Source organism: Dipodomys merriami, unplaced genomic scaffold (assembly GCF_024711535.1).
Source record: "Dipodomys merriami isolate MVZ:Mamm:240054 unplaced genomic scaffold, mDipMer1.0.p SCAF_8, whole genome shotgun sequence".
Taxonomy (NCBI): Eukaryota; Metazoa; Chordata; class Mammalia; order Rodentia; family Heteromyidae; genus Dipodomys; species Dipodomys merriami.
Window position 1 is genome coordinate 41,327,987 of NW_027206401.1, and position 14,219 is coordinate 41,342,205.

General features: G+C 36.3%; 1 protein-coding gene across 2 annotated transcripts in view; it reads left to right on the plus strand.

Moving 5' to 3' along the window:
- The window catches only part of Mms22l (MMS22 like, DNA repair protein), a 102,008-nt gene that overhangs the window by 48,007 nt on the left and 39,782 nt on the right, over positions 1 to 14,219 (plus strand). The gene's annotated exons all lie outside the window — the stretch shown is intronic.

Here is a 14,219-nt window from a genome sequence, read left to right on the forward strand (position 1 = left end):
CAGTTTTGTCAACTTCTTGACTAAGTGTTCGTGGAGGCTGTTCTCATCTATTGACATTCAGCATTAAATTATAAATGATTGTTTTTGGGGGGTTGAATTCAAGCCTCAGGTTTGCGAGGTAGATGTTCTGTCACTTGAGTCACACCCTTAGCCCTGGTTTCTGCCAGATTATTTATATATATCTGTATCTCTGTATCTCTCTCTCTCTCTCAGAGAGAGAGAGAGAGAGAGAGAGAGAGAGAGAGATTATATATGTAGGGCCTGGGCACTGTCCCTGAACTTCTTTCGTTTTGTTTTGTTTTTTGGTTGGTCATGGGGTCTGAACTCTGGACCTGGGTGCTGTCCTTCAGCTCAAGGCTAGTGCTCTACCACTTGAGAGCCACAACACCACTTCTGCCTTTTTCTGCTTATATGGTGCTGAGGAATCGAACCCAGGGCCTCATGCATGTAAGGCAAGCACTCTACCACTGAGCCACCTTCCAGCCCCCCTTCCAGCATCTTTTGCTCAAGCACTTTACCACTTGAGCCACAGTGCCAGTTCTGGCCTTTTATGGATGGAGTACTGAAGAGTCGAACCCAGGGCTTCATGTATGCTAGGCAAATATTCTATCACTAAGCCATATTCCCAGCCCCTTCCCAGATAGGCTTCCTATAGTTTTTAGGATGGTAGGCATCTATCACCATGTCCAATTTCCCTTTGTTGAGATGGAATTTCTTAGCTGTTGCTTCCAAGTGTTGACCTGAAACTGCAATCTTTTCATTTTCAGCTTCTCAAATGGCAAGGATTACAGGTGTGCACCACTGGTATCTAACTAGTTGATTGTTTTTTAATCTGTTTTTAAATCTGGAAATAGCCCTGGGTATCTGTTCTGAGTTTCCGTTATTCTTTTATTTATGGTTGAGACTGATTTGTAATGTGATGTCCAATACCTGTCTCTTTAGTCTCACTTATACATCCAGTTAGTTTTGTCTTAATTTAACTCCTCTTTTAATAGTCTTAGCTTTAAATTCATATTTCTACTAATGGAAGTTCCCAGTAAAGTAAGATTGAATTATCAATTTTGTTGAAAGGAGTAGAGGGATGAAACAGCTTATTTTGAAACACTTAACAATATTCAAACATTGGAATACTAAAAATTATGTTATGGAAATTTTTTGAATAAATGTTAAATAATAATTGCTAACGAACTGTGGAATGGTTTTTTTTAAATAAGTGTTTCTGAACAGCAGTTTGGATCAGCAGGTCAGTCCTTCCTGTGTTACTGAGCATGGGAATGTGGTACACAGATAAAGCAGGAATTTGGCGTCATATATTATCTCTTGTTAATATACATTAAAGCTAATGAGCTAGCTAAGTAGTTTCAAGTCGCTTTTATTTGATAACGTAAGGAAAATTTAGATCTTTACAGAAAGATGATTCCAATAGTTAGAGTAGAAGTCACTTTCTAAAGTAATTTGGAGTACTATCATCACATTTCTACAAAGAGAAGAGGGTTACCCTGTAATAATCAGTCTTATGAATTCAGAAATTTCATTGATTGCCCCAGCTCTGGGTAGATTAGGTAGAAACTTGCTTCGAGGAGTAGAATTTATGAAATGTTGGCTGCATCCAGCAAACAGAGCTGCTATAATACAGCCGCCTCCTCCGTGGTTTGCTTTGATCCTGTGGAATGAAAGGACAGGAGGATCAGCTCAGGTCTAAATGAGATTACAGCTGGTTCTGCTGCTTATCTGGTCTATTGCCAACTAGTGTGGCTTTGCACGTCCTAAGGGGTTTACAACAGAAACTGTTTATTGAGTATCATCGGTTTACTCAACACAAGCAGACTAATCCCTCCCAGCCTCAGCATGTTGTAGAATTGTACAGGAGCCCAACCAAAAGCTGGTATTGCCAGACCCTCTAGAGCCCTTTGTCTCGCTCTGTATTGATTTTTACCTGAGTTAAAGATAGTAAAAATAAATAAATAAATAAATAAAGCCAATAACCATTCCTATTGTGAGCTAAAGGTTAATCTTATCTAAAATCTCATAAAAAGCATCTGTTAACCCTAGAAAGGACAACCTTTTTTTCCCCCTTTCCAGTCAAGTAGGATTTTCTAGTTTTGAATTTTGAAAAACAAGATAAGAAAAACAGCTTAAAAGATCTTGCTAGGCATTTCAAGTTAAATGCTTAAGTCTTTTCTAGTAGTACTGTATAACAAATGGCTTTGTATATGGAATATGGAATGACATTTCTAAATGGTAAGTTTTGACTTCATATCTATTTTTGCACAGTTTTTTTTTTTTTTTTTGATGCAGATAACAAATGAAAACAAGGCTGGGAATCTTAAGAAAAAAAAAACCTCAGCTGCCAACTAATAGCCAATAGTCATTTTACTTGATAATCCCTTGATTAGTAGTATAGTTCTTTAAAAAAGAAGAGCTGATGATTAGGAATATAAAGATAGACCTTTTATTAGTCTGTTTTAGTCTCATTTTGCTATTTTGCTAGATACTTAAACCTTCAGATGTAAGAATTTAATTATTGCAGTCTGACCCTGAACAAAGGTGGCTTATAGCAGAACATGATTGCTGTGAGACCTGAGTTAAAATTCCATTTCCATTTCTTACTGATCAAGTTATTTAACCTGTTTGAGTGCACTTTTCTCTCATCACCAAACTGGAAATATTATTTACCTTGTAGTACCTAGTTAAACTAAATAGTAGGAATAGAAATTGTAGAAAGTAAGGTAATCAGGTTAGTCGAGACTACTGTCGTTGCTCAGGCACCCAAAGGCATTGAAGATTATACGAATTGTGTTCTTCCTACCTAGATTTTCCATCCTAATTGTTAAGGAACATGTATCAAAAGTTTCATTGCAGTAACCCTGGAAGCTCATCACTATAGATCATAATCCTCCATTGCCATCTTTAAAAGATTATGTTCTTAGGCAGGTAGATACAGAGTTAACTTTCCCTTAATACATAGCAGTAGGCACTGGAAAAGCTAAGCATAAAATTCATACTATGGATTGAATATCACAAATCCAAAAATCGAGACATTGTTAGGGTTAATATGATACCCTAAAAATATTGTACAAAATTACCAACAAGCTGCATTTATAAAACAAATGAAATTTGATGTTTCAACTTGAGTTTCATCCCCAAGACTTCATTATGTATTTGAATATTTAAAAATCTGAAATGCAGAAACACTTTTGGTTCCAGACGTTTTGATGAAGGAATACTCAAAGTTTAAAATTCCTAAGAAGGTCTGTGTAATAGATGTATTTAGAATAGATAGGTAAGCTCTAAGTCCCTTCCAACTCAAGTGGTTATCAGTTGCTTCATATACAGCAATAGTTAAATACTGTCAACTCTATTAAGTATTATGGACAAAGGTAGATTGTTTCAAAATAATACAGTGGTCTCTTCTTTTTTCCACCCTAATTGTTAAGGAACATGTATCCACAGCTATAAGTAAGCACAAAATGTTTCTATGGAAACATTTGGAGACTTTCTAAATGTACTGTGTGATGGAATCAGCCAAGACTGATGTTTATCTTAAACACATAGCTTGTCCAATCTTTAAACCTAATGGACAAGATGTGTACCAGTTGAAAATGTAATATTTATCCAATCATTTTTCTTCTATCAAGCTAGGCTCTAAAGCAATAGGTTGTACTCATAGAGTAATAAATTTTTAGTGCATTTGGAGATAAAGGCTATTGGTGGTGATTGCTTAAACTCTTTTTGCTCAATCATCTGAATGGTGCAAATCAAAGCATTTTGTCAGACTGTGAGAAGTTTCACCTAGATATTGCTTCCCACACACATGGGTCACCATATAAATTACGTTCACGGTTTTACAGCAGAGCTAGTGCTGGAAGTTAAATTGATGCCCAGTGGTGGAACTCGTAAAGCATTTTCCTGTTAACACGACCAGGCAGAGTTGACATTGTTGATAGTGGGTTCGATGTAATAAACCATTGGTTCTAACAGTGATTTTCACTGTGTTTCAGAGGTAATGATGATACAAGTTTAGCGATCCAACAGTTCTTCCTGAATGATGGAAAATTAGCTCTACTGTGTATATTACCAATGCTGGCAAGAGCAAGAGTAGGAGGTGATTGGAGCCTCATGTTCTGAAAGATGATGAATTACTATAACAGACTCTTTAACACAATGTATACTTTGTTCATAAAGACAAATGTTGGGTCTTTTTCTCCTAAGAATGTATTGTAAATCATCTATATTTAAGGTTATTTAGAAATAACCTTTTGTTTGTTTGTTAGATGTGGGTCTTAAATACAGGGTATTGGTGCTGCCCCTGACCTCTTTACTCAAGGCTGGTGGCCTACCACTTTGAGCCCCCAGTATCACTTCCAGAGTTTTGGTTATTAATTGGAGATAATAGTCCGCAGACTTTCCTGCTGGGCTGACTTTGAACCATGATCCACAGATCTCAGCCTCCTCAAGAGCTAGGATTACAGGTGTGAGCCACCAGCACCCAGCACTGTTATTCCCTCGTTTCAGAATTTTATGCAGATGCTTTTAAGATGATTATTTCGGAAATAGATACAGATTTAGGTTTGGCAACCTCTTTGTATTTACAGAATTGTTTTTTGGTAAGGGCTTATAAGCTATATGTACCTTTTTGTTATTTTAAGATTTTTTTTATTAGCATACATTAGTTAGTAAGTGGATTTCATTGTGACATTTCCAAACATATACATATAACATGTCCCATTGTCCTCAGCCCCTTTCACTTATTCCCTTTTTCCTTCCTTTAAGAAAGGTTTTACAATGTGGAGCACAGAAACAGTGTAAATAATTTTTTTCCATCAAAGGAAGTTTGTTCATTTTGTGCTGGTTTGTCCTGGAGCTTGAACTCAGGATCTAGGCTCTACTACTTGAGCCACAACTTTACTGCTGGCTTGGTAGTTAATTGGAGGTAAGAGTCTTCCTGGGCTGGCTTCAAACCTAAATCCTCAACTCTTTGCAAGGATTACAAATGCGAGCCACCTGCACCCATCCAGTTCTAAGGGTTGGTTTTCCTTCTGGTAGTTGTAAACAATGGATACTACTTTAAAATGTATTTTGAAATATTTCCACTTTATAAAATAAAAGAAGCTTTATAAAAATGGCACCATCTTTTCTTGTTTGTGAGTAGGTTAATTTTTACCATTTCTAGATAAGGTTCATAGGATACTAACCAAGCTCTGTTTACTACTTTATCAGTGTAAGAAAGAACCATTTACTCCCCCTTCTTTTTTTTTCCTTTTCTGCTTAAGGTATCTTTTGAAGTACTGTTGTGCATTCATACTTAGTTGGTAATTTATTGTAGTTTGGTTCCAGTTTATGAGACATCACAGATCCTTTATTCTCTATTTTAATATTTCTTATCCCAGCATATTCATTTTTTTAACATCAGGAGATGCCTTTTTGATGTGCAGATAAATGTTATCAATGGTGCTGTACAGATGAAACCTGTCATGTACAAATAGCATACATCAAGCCCCAAGCATGCAGAACCAGATAAATCGGTTCATTTGCTGAAACCCTGCAAAAAAGAAATTAGTGATATAATAAAAGCCTGTGAGGCTCTCGGCCCTTATAACAGAGCTTTATAATAAATCTACACATCATTGATTCAATGGATACTCTTAGGAAAACTCCCCCCCACACACACACACCATCTTTTTTTCTCTTTTAAGGTACTATAATGAAAGTAGAAGTAACAATTCCATAGAGAAGTATGTGTTTAAGTATCTGGAGTATGAATAATTTTTTTAAATGCTGATTGTTAAATGTAGATATGTTCTAAATAAATATGAACTTTTATTGATTTTGTAAATTGATCTTATATGTGAATTAGTCTTTTTCCATACAGAATTCAGATTAAGCACTCTATTTAAATTAGTGTCTTTGGTACATTGGGGTTGGAATTGGGTTGTTGGGAACATTGGATACTCAGAATGGTGAGGTTACAACTAGGCAGAAAGGAATTAAAGGGGAGCAATCAAAAGAAAACATGTGTCTTGTACTTATAAGATGTTTAGGAAATATTGCTGAAGAAAGTAGTAAGATATAAAGCCATAGATTGAGCTTTGTGTTACAGAAGTGACTAAGCTATTGTTTATATTAGAGTTTGGATATGCCTTTGATGAAAACAGCTTCTTTTCCAAATTTTCCAAGGTGCTTTTTTTTGAATCTTTTGCTTGATTGAGTTGAGATTAAAAGTTGTTGGATGAGGGTTTTTTTAAAAAATGCATTAACAATTGCCAATGATCAGTTGTATCTGGTTGGATAATTTACTACATTTCTTGAGTGTGAGAGAAATATTGGAGCTGCAGAATGCTTAAGAGGTTTTAGAAAAATTATTTATCAAAGAACACTACTTTTCCCAGTGCATTAGCTTTTGTAATTATACATCAGTGCAATTTGTTGACATAGAATTGGATTTGATTTAGATGGAGAGGGAAAAGAGACTGGACATTTTCAATATTTATTGATACACCTAGTCCATTAAGATAAATTATAGAGTGAATTTCACTGTGACAGGAACATTTCAGTTGATATAGTTAAGAATCAGTCAACATTACCATTAGACCTTTCTTTTTTAGGAATTTATTACCACCAGTTAGGAAGATTCTCACCCATGTAGTTTAACCAACTAGCTTATTTGTTGTAGAATATTTCATCTCAATAATGTTTAGGTCTTTACCTTTAATAAAATAACTACTGAACTTTTTTTGAAATGAAGCAAACATATGTAAGAAGTGATGGAATTAATGCGTTTGTCCTTAGAGGGTGATGACTGACTGTGTACTACTGTCTTTAAAAAAGACTTCTAGGTAGGGCACCGGTGGCTCATGCCTGTAATCCTAGCTACTCAGGAGGCTGAGATCTGAGGATCGAAGTTCAAAGCCAGCCTGGACAAGAAAGACTCTTTATCTCCAGTTAACCACCAGAAAACCAGAAGTGGCACTGTGGCTTAAGTGGTAGACCGCTAGCCTTGAGCTGAGAGACCAAGGACAGCACCCAGAATTCAAGCTCCATGACTGCGGGCAGAAAGGGGGGGAGGTGGACTTCTAGAATTGTGCAAACTAAGGTACTTTTGTAGTGTTGTTTTCTTTAATAAGATTACAAAATGAATTCTATACATTGACAAACAATGCCTTGCCTTTAGGGAAAAACTAAGAAGGTTTAAAAACTATCAGTTATTAATGAAGTATATTAACAGCAAGAACTAAGTAAAATTTATGGAGAATAATGTACAGAAAATGTCTCAGCATATTATTTCATACAGGTATTATGCTGAGTTGGGAGAAAAATAGCTAATCTTAAAATGATCTTTGCCATTCTTTTGTTCTAAAATAGTCTAGAATTTTGGGGGGGGAGGGATTATTGTAGATGGCATCTAGGTTACTATGTTGTCTAATATTGCCTTTGCTTCATTAAATGGCACCTATTGTTTATGTTTCTAATAGAATTGTATTTCTACACCCATCCCAATCCACAGTGGTAATTCTTTGAAGTCAGGTCTCACAGGTATCAAAACAGGTCTGCACTACCACATCCAGCTTTTTTCTGTTGAGGTAAAATCTCATGAACTTTTCCTGATCCTCCCAGTGTCAGCCTCCCATGCAGCTGGGATGACAGGTAAACAACACCTGCACTCAGCTCCAAAGCAATGCCATCTCCCAGTTCAGAATCTTTCAGTGACTTCTTACTGTCATCAGAATGAAGTTTTGATTACATTGTTAGCACTAAGGTCCTCTCTAACTATTTTCTAAAAATATCTCTAATATTAGTTACTGACCTTAACTTCTTATGAGGTAAATGAAGAAAACATCTAACTGTACAAATGGGACATTATTTCTATTAAGTTTATTGCCTTCTGATGCTACTATAACAGTTCTTTATTGTAATCATAATGGCTACTTTTTTCTCCAACCTGTTCTTTTGTATGTTCTTTTCAAGATGTGAATTATATTTATACTGAGGCTTTTGTGGCTTATCATTCACTTTGATTTTTTTTTTTCCAAATCCTTACTAATCTTCTGGAACCTTAGATGATGTGGACCCCAGCTTCCGCTGGGTCTATCTGCTATGCCTTCTCTTACCAGTTGTGCTTTGGCACATTGACTTCTTTGTCATTGCTTGATCCTGTGTAGCCTGCCACCTTAAGCCCCTTCACACAAGCTTTCCTTTTTTCCTGGAATGCTCTTTTCCATAGACCCATGTGCTTTCAGCTTTACTTATTTGGGGTCTTTGCCCAAATACTGCTTTCTCAAAAGGTGCTTGCTGATCATCCGAATTGAAATATTAGCTCCTGTCACTCATCTTTTTCTCATCAAAATAGAAGCCCCTGAAGGACAGAGATTTTTGTTCTGTTGTTCTAAAACACATGCAGTGTATGTCAGATTATAGCTAAGTGTATGGATTTTTATATACCTTTGTACTTTTCCTTTCCTTCTCACCTAAGTAGGCCTTACTTGTCATTCACTTGTGTGATTTCATTAATATTTTACAAATCAATGAAACAACTTTCTGTATTGTTTAGGGGTACACCATAGAGTACAGAAAGAGTAGTGGCTTTCTACACTCCTCTAGTACAGAATTATTTATGCTCTTACTTTTTCATGTGATCCATGGCCATTTCCTTATCTGTGCTAGTAATGAAATGTATATGTTTAATAAATGGTACAATTATTGTTGATCAGAGAATCAGAGGTTACTTACTGGTTATGTATGTGTATCTACATGTGTGTGTATATACATGTACACACACATACAATTGAGCCCTATGCCAAATGATGTCTTTGTTAACGTATGTTAATACTGCCATCATTAACATACTATCATTATTAGAGGGAAAGCAGGTAGCTGCTCCAAATGTAATCTGTGGCCTAGCAGTGCTGCATGTTAGAAATGCAGACTCTTGCAAGACCTTTCCCCAGACCTGTTGAGTCAGAATTTTTAAAAACAGTAATATGCCTACATATACTGTCAGCTTTCCAGTACTGTAACAAACACTTGATAATCAGCATATAGAAAGAAAAGGCTTTGATGCTCCAGTCAGGGATCAGATGGCTTTATTGCTTTAGACCTCTAGCGAGGCAGCATATCATCCATACCATGGTAAAAGTATGTGGTAGAAAAAAACTGCCTCACAGAGGCAGGGGCCTATAAATAAAAAAGAGGAAGAAGGGGCTGGGGTTCAGACAATCCTTTTAAGAGCATGTTTTCAGGACCGCTCACCAGACCTCATCCCTTAAATGTTCTACCACCTCCTAGTAATGCCTCTTTGGCGAAGCTTGACCATGGAATATTCCGGTTTCAGTCTACACAGCAGGCCCCCTGCCGAAAAGGCAGAATGATTTTTGGTGAGATTAGAATATCAATATTCCTAGAAAACACTGTAGATAGGAATTTCAATGATAGTCAAATTGGAAACACAGTTGTAAATGTATTAAGGCCCATAATTGTAACACTAATAAAGTGTAAGTAATTTCTGAAGATACTAATATTTTATTGGCAAAATTTCATACCACTGGTAGCCATTGATTTTCACAGAGGGACAACCTCATTTTAAACATTGCTGTGTAAAATCACAGGGCAGCATTATTGGTTTTTTTTGGGGGGGGGTCCGGTCGTGGGGCCTGAACTCTGGGCCTGGGTGCTTTCCCTCAGCTCTTCAGCTCAAGACTAGCACTCTACCACTTGAGCCACAGCGCCACTTCCGGCTTTTTTTTTCTGCTTATATGGTACTGAGGAATCGAACCCAGGGCCTCAAGCATGCAAGGCAAGCGCTCTACCACTGAGCCACCTTTCCAGCCCAGGGGCAGCATTATTGTAACCCAAATGTAAAGCATGGTCTCCAGCCCTTTATTGGTGGGGAACTTTCAAGAAGAAAAAGCCTAGTACAAAGAACTCAAGTCACTAGAATATGACATTGAAGAAAGTATGTCATCATCTCCACTCTTTTCTCTTTGCTTGCTGGCTACCCTCCTCTGATACATGTCCCCACCGTGGTGTATTCAGCCCATGTTAATAGTGCCAAGACTTGGCAGACTGCATGTTCTGAAATTATGAGTTAGAATAAACCATTCCTTCTTTTACGATTATCTCAGAAGTTTTGTCACTGTTATACAAAGTTGTCTATTGCCTAAAGGCATGCTTGGTTTCTTACGTGTATAACTAGATTTATGATTTGTTCTTTTTTCTTCCTGGACTTGTATTACTAACCCAGTTGTGGGCCCTAGAAAAAAATCATATGTCATATGTCATTGATCTTTGAGATCCCTACAAAATAGTTTGCACCCCCAGAAAAATTAAATTTTTATTTACACACACACACACACACACGCCGTGATATGCCAGCTATTAGGCTGCTTTGTAGCTAGCTACCATTAACAAGGACTTAGCATATTAAAGAATGGATATAGTAGTATGACACACTGGAAACAGTATTTATTTGCTTCATAAAATATTGGATACAGCTATAGCATAGTGATTATTACTTGACTTCTGATTGCATGGGTTTAGTTGTTGACTTTGCTTCAAGCTAGCAGAATGACTGAACAATTATCCTCTGTATTTAAGAGTCCTTATCTATTAAATGAAGAAAATAATAGTATGCATATTGAATTAGTTCATAAAGGTCAAACACTCAGAATATGACTGGTATGTATATTTCAAAAAGCAGTCTTTAATTCTCTGGCTAACAATAGTAGCTCCATTTGATCAATTTCTTATTTAATACTCGTAATAGATGGGGAAATGGCCATGCAGTCTAGTAGCTAGTAGAATAGGATTTACACTTTGGCCTGTTTATGTCCAAAGACACTTCTTTGTAGTGATGCTTTATTGCCTCTAAGAATGGTTATTAGGATTTAGAAGCTGTACAATGTGACTAAAATTCACATTGTCTTGTCTTATAGTCTACAGAGTATTTTCCCATTACTGCTGTGATTTGATACATTAGTGGCTTCATGGAGAATAATGGGACATTATTCCCACTTAACAGATGAAAATTTGAGTCTCAGAAATTTTCCATAGTTACAGGTTGGTCTCTCTTCTTATACAGTGTGTACTTTTTAAATAATTATTTTAAACAGTTCTTACATCTTGAAGAGACCTTTTTCTTTCCTTTTTCCTGAGTGGTACAGTATATGTAACTGAAAGCATGATTGCCGGCACTCTCCTTTTAGTCTGTAGCAGCATTTGCATAATCAAAATAGTCAATAAGTACCTTTCCTTGGTCTTACATAATCATTCCTTTGTCTACCAGAACTCATTTCCTGCTGCCCTATGAACAGATGTACACAGGATCTGAAGCACTGCTAAACTGAGGCACTGCAGAGGATGCTTCAGAAACCTAGCTATCCTGGTTTCTTGTCTAATGCTTATCCTTGATGACTTGGGCATGCATGAGACTGGGAATCAGGACTGAAGCTACTACTGCCTCAAAGGGAAGCTTTGGGCTAGATGCTGGTAGCTCAAGCAACATGTAATCCTGAGAAAGCTTAGCTCAGAAGATCAAGGTTCAAAGCCAGCCCAGGCAGCAAAATGAGTAAGACTCTTATCTCCTGTTAACAACCAGAAAGCCAGAAATGGAGTTAGGGCTCTACTAATAAGAATGTCAGCCTCGAACAAAAAAAGCTCAGGGGCAACACCCGGGCCCCAAGTTCAAGCCTCAGTGTTAGCATAGAAAAAACAACAAAAACTTATACTGTACAGTTGAGTGAGGGTTCTAGAAGTCTGCCTATATTATTAGAGAGGAGCTGCTCCTTCTCAAGTACCTCTGTGTCCTTGGGACAAGATAGGTAAGTGAATTAATGGAATCAAGGAAAGAAATAGCAGGCAGATAAAAACAGGAAAGCCCTTGAGTACAGTGAGGAAAGCTGAAGGAGTCCAGACAAGAGAGCTAAGAATAATAGATGTGAAAGAATAACCCGGAATGTAAGTGTGTGTGCTTACATAGAGAAATGCTGGACTCACCAAACTTTTCAGAACATTTTTCACGTAAGTTTTACACTAATCCTGTTCAGGTAGTTGCAACCATGATTGTGATTGTTCCTCTTTTGATTCTTAAGACAACAGGAATTGGGAAATTCTCTTTCTTTTAAGGTCACACAGTTCTAAATAGTTTTTAGTAATTAGCTAGCACGAACCTATTTCAATCAATTTATCCTTTAAGATTTGAGTATTTTAATTTCACAGAATGAGAAATACTTAACAGTTGGTATATTGCCACATTCATGATAGATACTAATAAAAGCTAGATGTTGCTATTATTTCTACTATGAGAGACTCAATTTGAGTGGTTTGCTATTTGACAAATTTATTTTCTACTGTACTGTATTTTATGTTTTATAATGTAAAATGGGCTGGCTACTTACATGCCTTTCCACATGGATATATTTCCAATGACTTTTTAAAAAGCTTTAATGGTTACAGTAGCAAGAAATAGAAAAAAGAAACATTTCCTGTTCCCCATACAAGAAATGGGAATTAAAGACTCTCCAAAATGACTTTAGCCCAATGTGAAATATGAACAAAACAGTTTCCAAGCATTGGAAATTTTAATGTCTCTTCCATTTAATCTTTTAGTTTTAGATCATCTCATAATATGTTTTTGTGTGCAGTGCGTCCTCTTTTCTTTCTTTTCCTTTTTTTCTTTTCTCCTCCCTCCCTCCCTCCCTCCCTTCTCCCTCTTTTCCTTCTTGGCTTCCTTCCTTGCTTGCTTTCTTCCTCTTTTCTTCTTTCTGCTGGTTATTAAAGAAGGTATATAGTATCTCATAAAATAGGAATGGCATCTGGAACTATCCTGTATTCCTTAAAATATTTCATAAATGTTTTATGTTTGGTTTTATTTTCTGCCTCTAGAGATGGTACTTCTTTTAGTATTTGCTGTTTTGTACATGTGTCTTTGGCAGATATGCCCAAGATAATAAATTTATTTCCCCCCAGAGGCCTCTGTATAGTTAGTTTTCTGATCTAACACACGATGTTTAAAAGTACCTATAAATGTGCCAGATACATTTTTTTAACTACTTGGCTGTAATACAGAAATTTGATTTTTCTCTGTGATTCAATCATGATACATCTTTTGTCACCTGTTGATTTATTCACGAATAGAGAAATTACTATAAGATCCTAAACAAATTATTTTGTGTTAATATACCAGATAATCATTACTCTTACCCAGACTAATGCTGTGTAAACACTCAAGCTATTGAGAGAAGCTGTTCTTCCTATTCCTAGGTATATTGCTTCTTTTCAAATCCAAAAATACTAAGTAGAGGCACATTTCTAAAACACATTTCACTTGGAGCCAATGTCTGTACATAATTGGAACTTGTTTCTTCTATATCAACTCCACACTGAAGGATATAATTTCTAGTTTTAAGTTTTCACATGTTTTGTTGGTTTGTTTTTTAATGTTAATATGTTCACATAGCTGAATTATCATACCTAAGGTAACTATTAGATAAATTCTGTGGTACCTCAACATTTTATTCTGAGAACTCAAAGATGGTTCAGATTTGTTGTCTTTCTCAGTGTTGTCTTGAATACAGTTTTTCCGGTACCTGTTCCTAATAGAGAATTATGGCATTTCCCTAAGACTACACTGGCTCTTCTAGCTGCTTTTCTAATCCTTGTTGAAATTTCTTGAACCTAAGTTAGGAAACAGTTACCAGTGTTTGATCATTATATAATCTGTCTGTCTAAGCTTATAAGGAAAATGTGGCTTTTGAAGCCAGATTATGCAGTGTGCCCTTCTTTGCTGTGTGACCTCTAGACATGTTTAGCTTTCTAGCTATCAGCCTCATTATCCATAAAGAACCACCTTACAGGATTTCTTAGAGGTAGTCTGCCTGGGATGGCTTTGAACCATAGTTCTTAGATCTTAGCCTCCTCCTGAATAGGCAAGGATTACAGGTATGAAGCACCAGAGCCCATCTTCACATCAACTTTTTAGGAAATTATCTGGACCTGGCTTGTTTGACTTAATATAATGATCTCTAGTTCCCTTGATATTGTTGAGAATGACAGGATTACATTTTTTTTTTTTTTGTGGCTGAATAGTATTCCATCATGTTTATATTCCACATTTTCTTGATCCTTTCATCAGTTAATAGACATAGTTATTTCCATTTTTTGGTTATTTTGAATAGTACCACAGTCTCTCCTTAATATATGATTTTATTTCCATTTCATATTAAGTA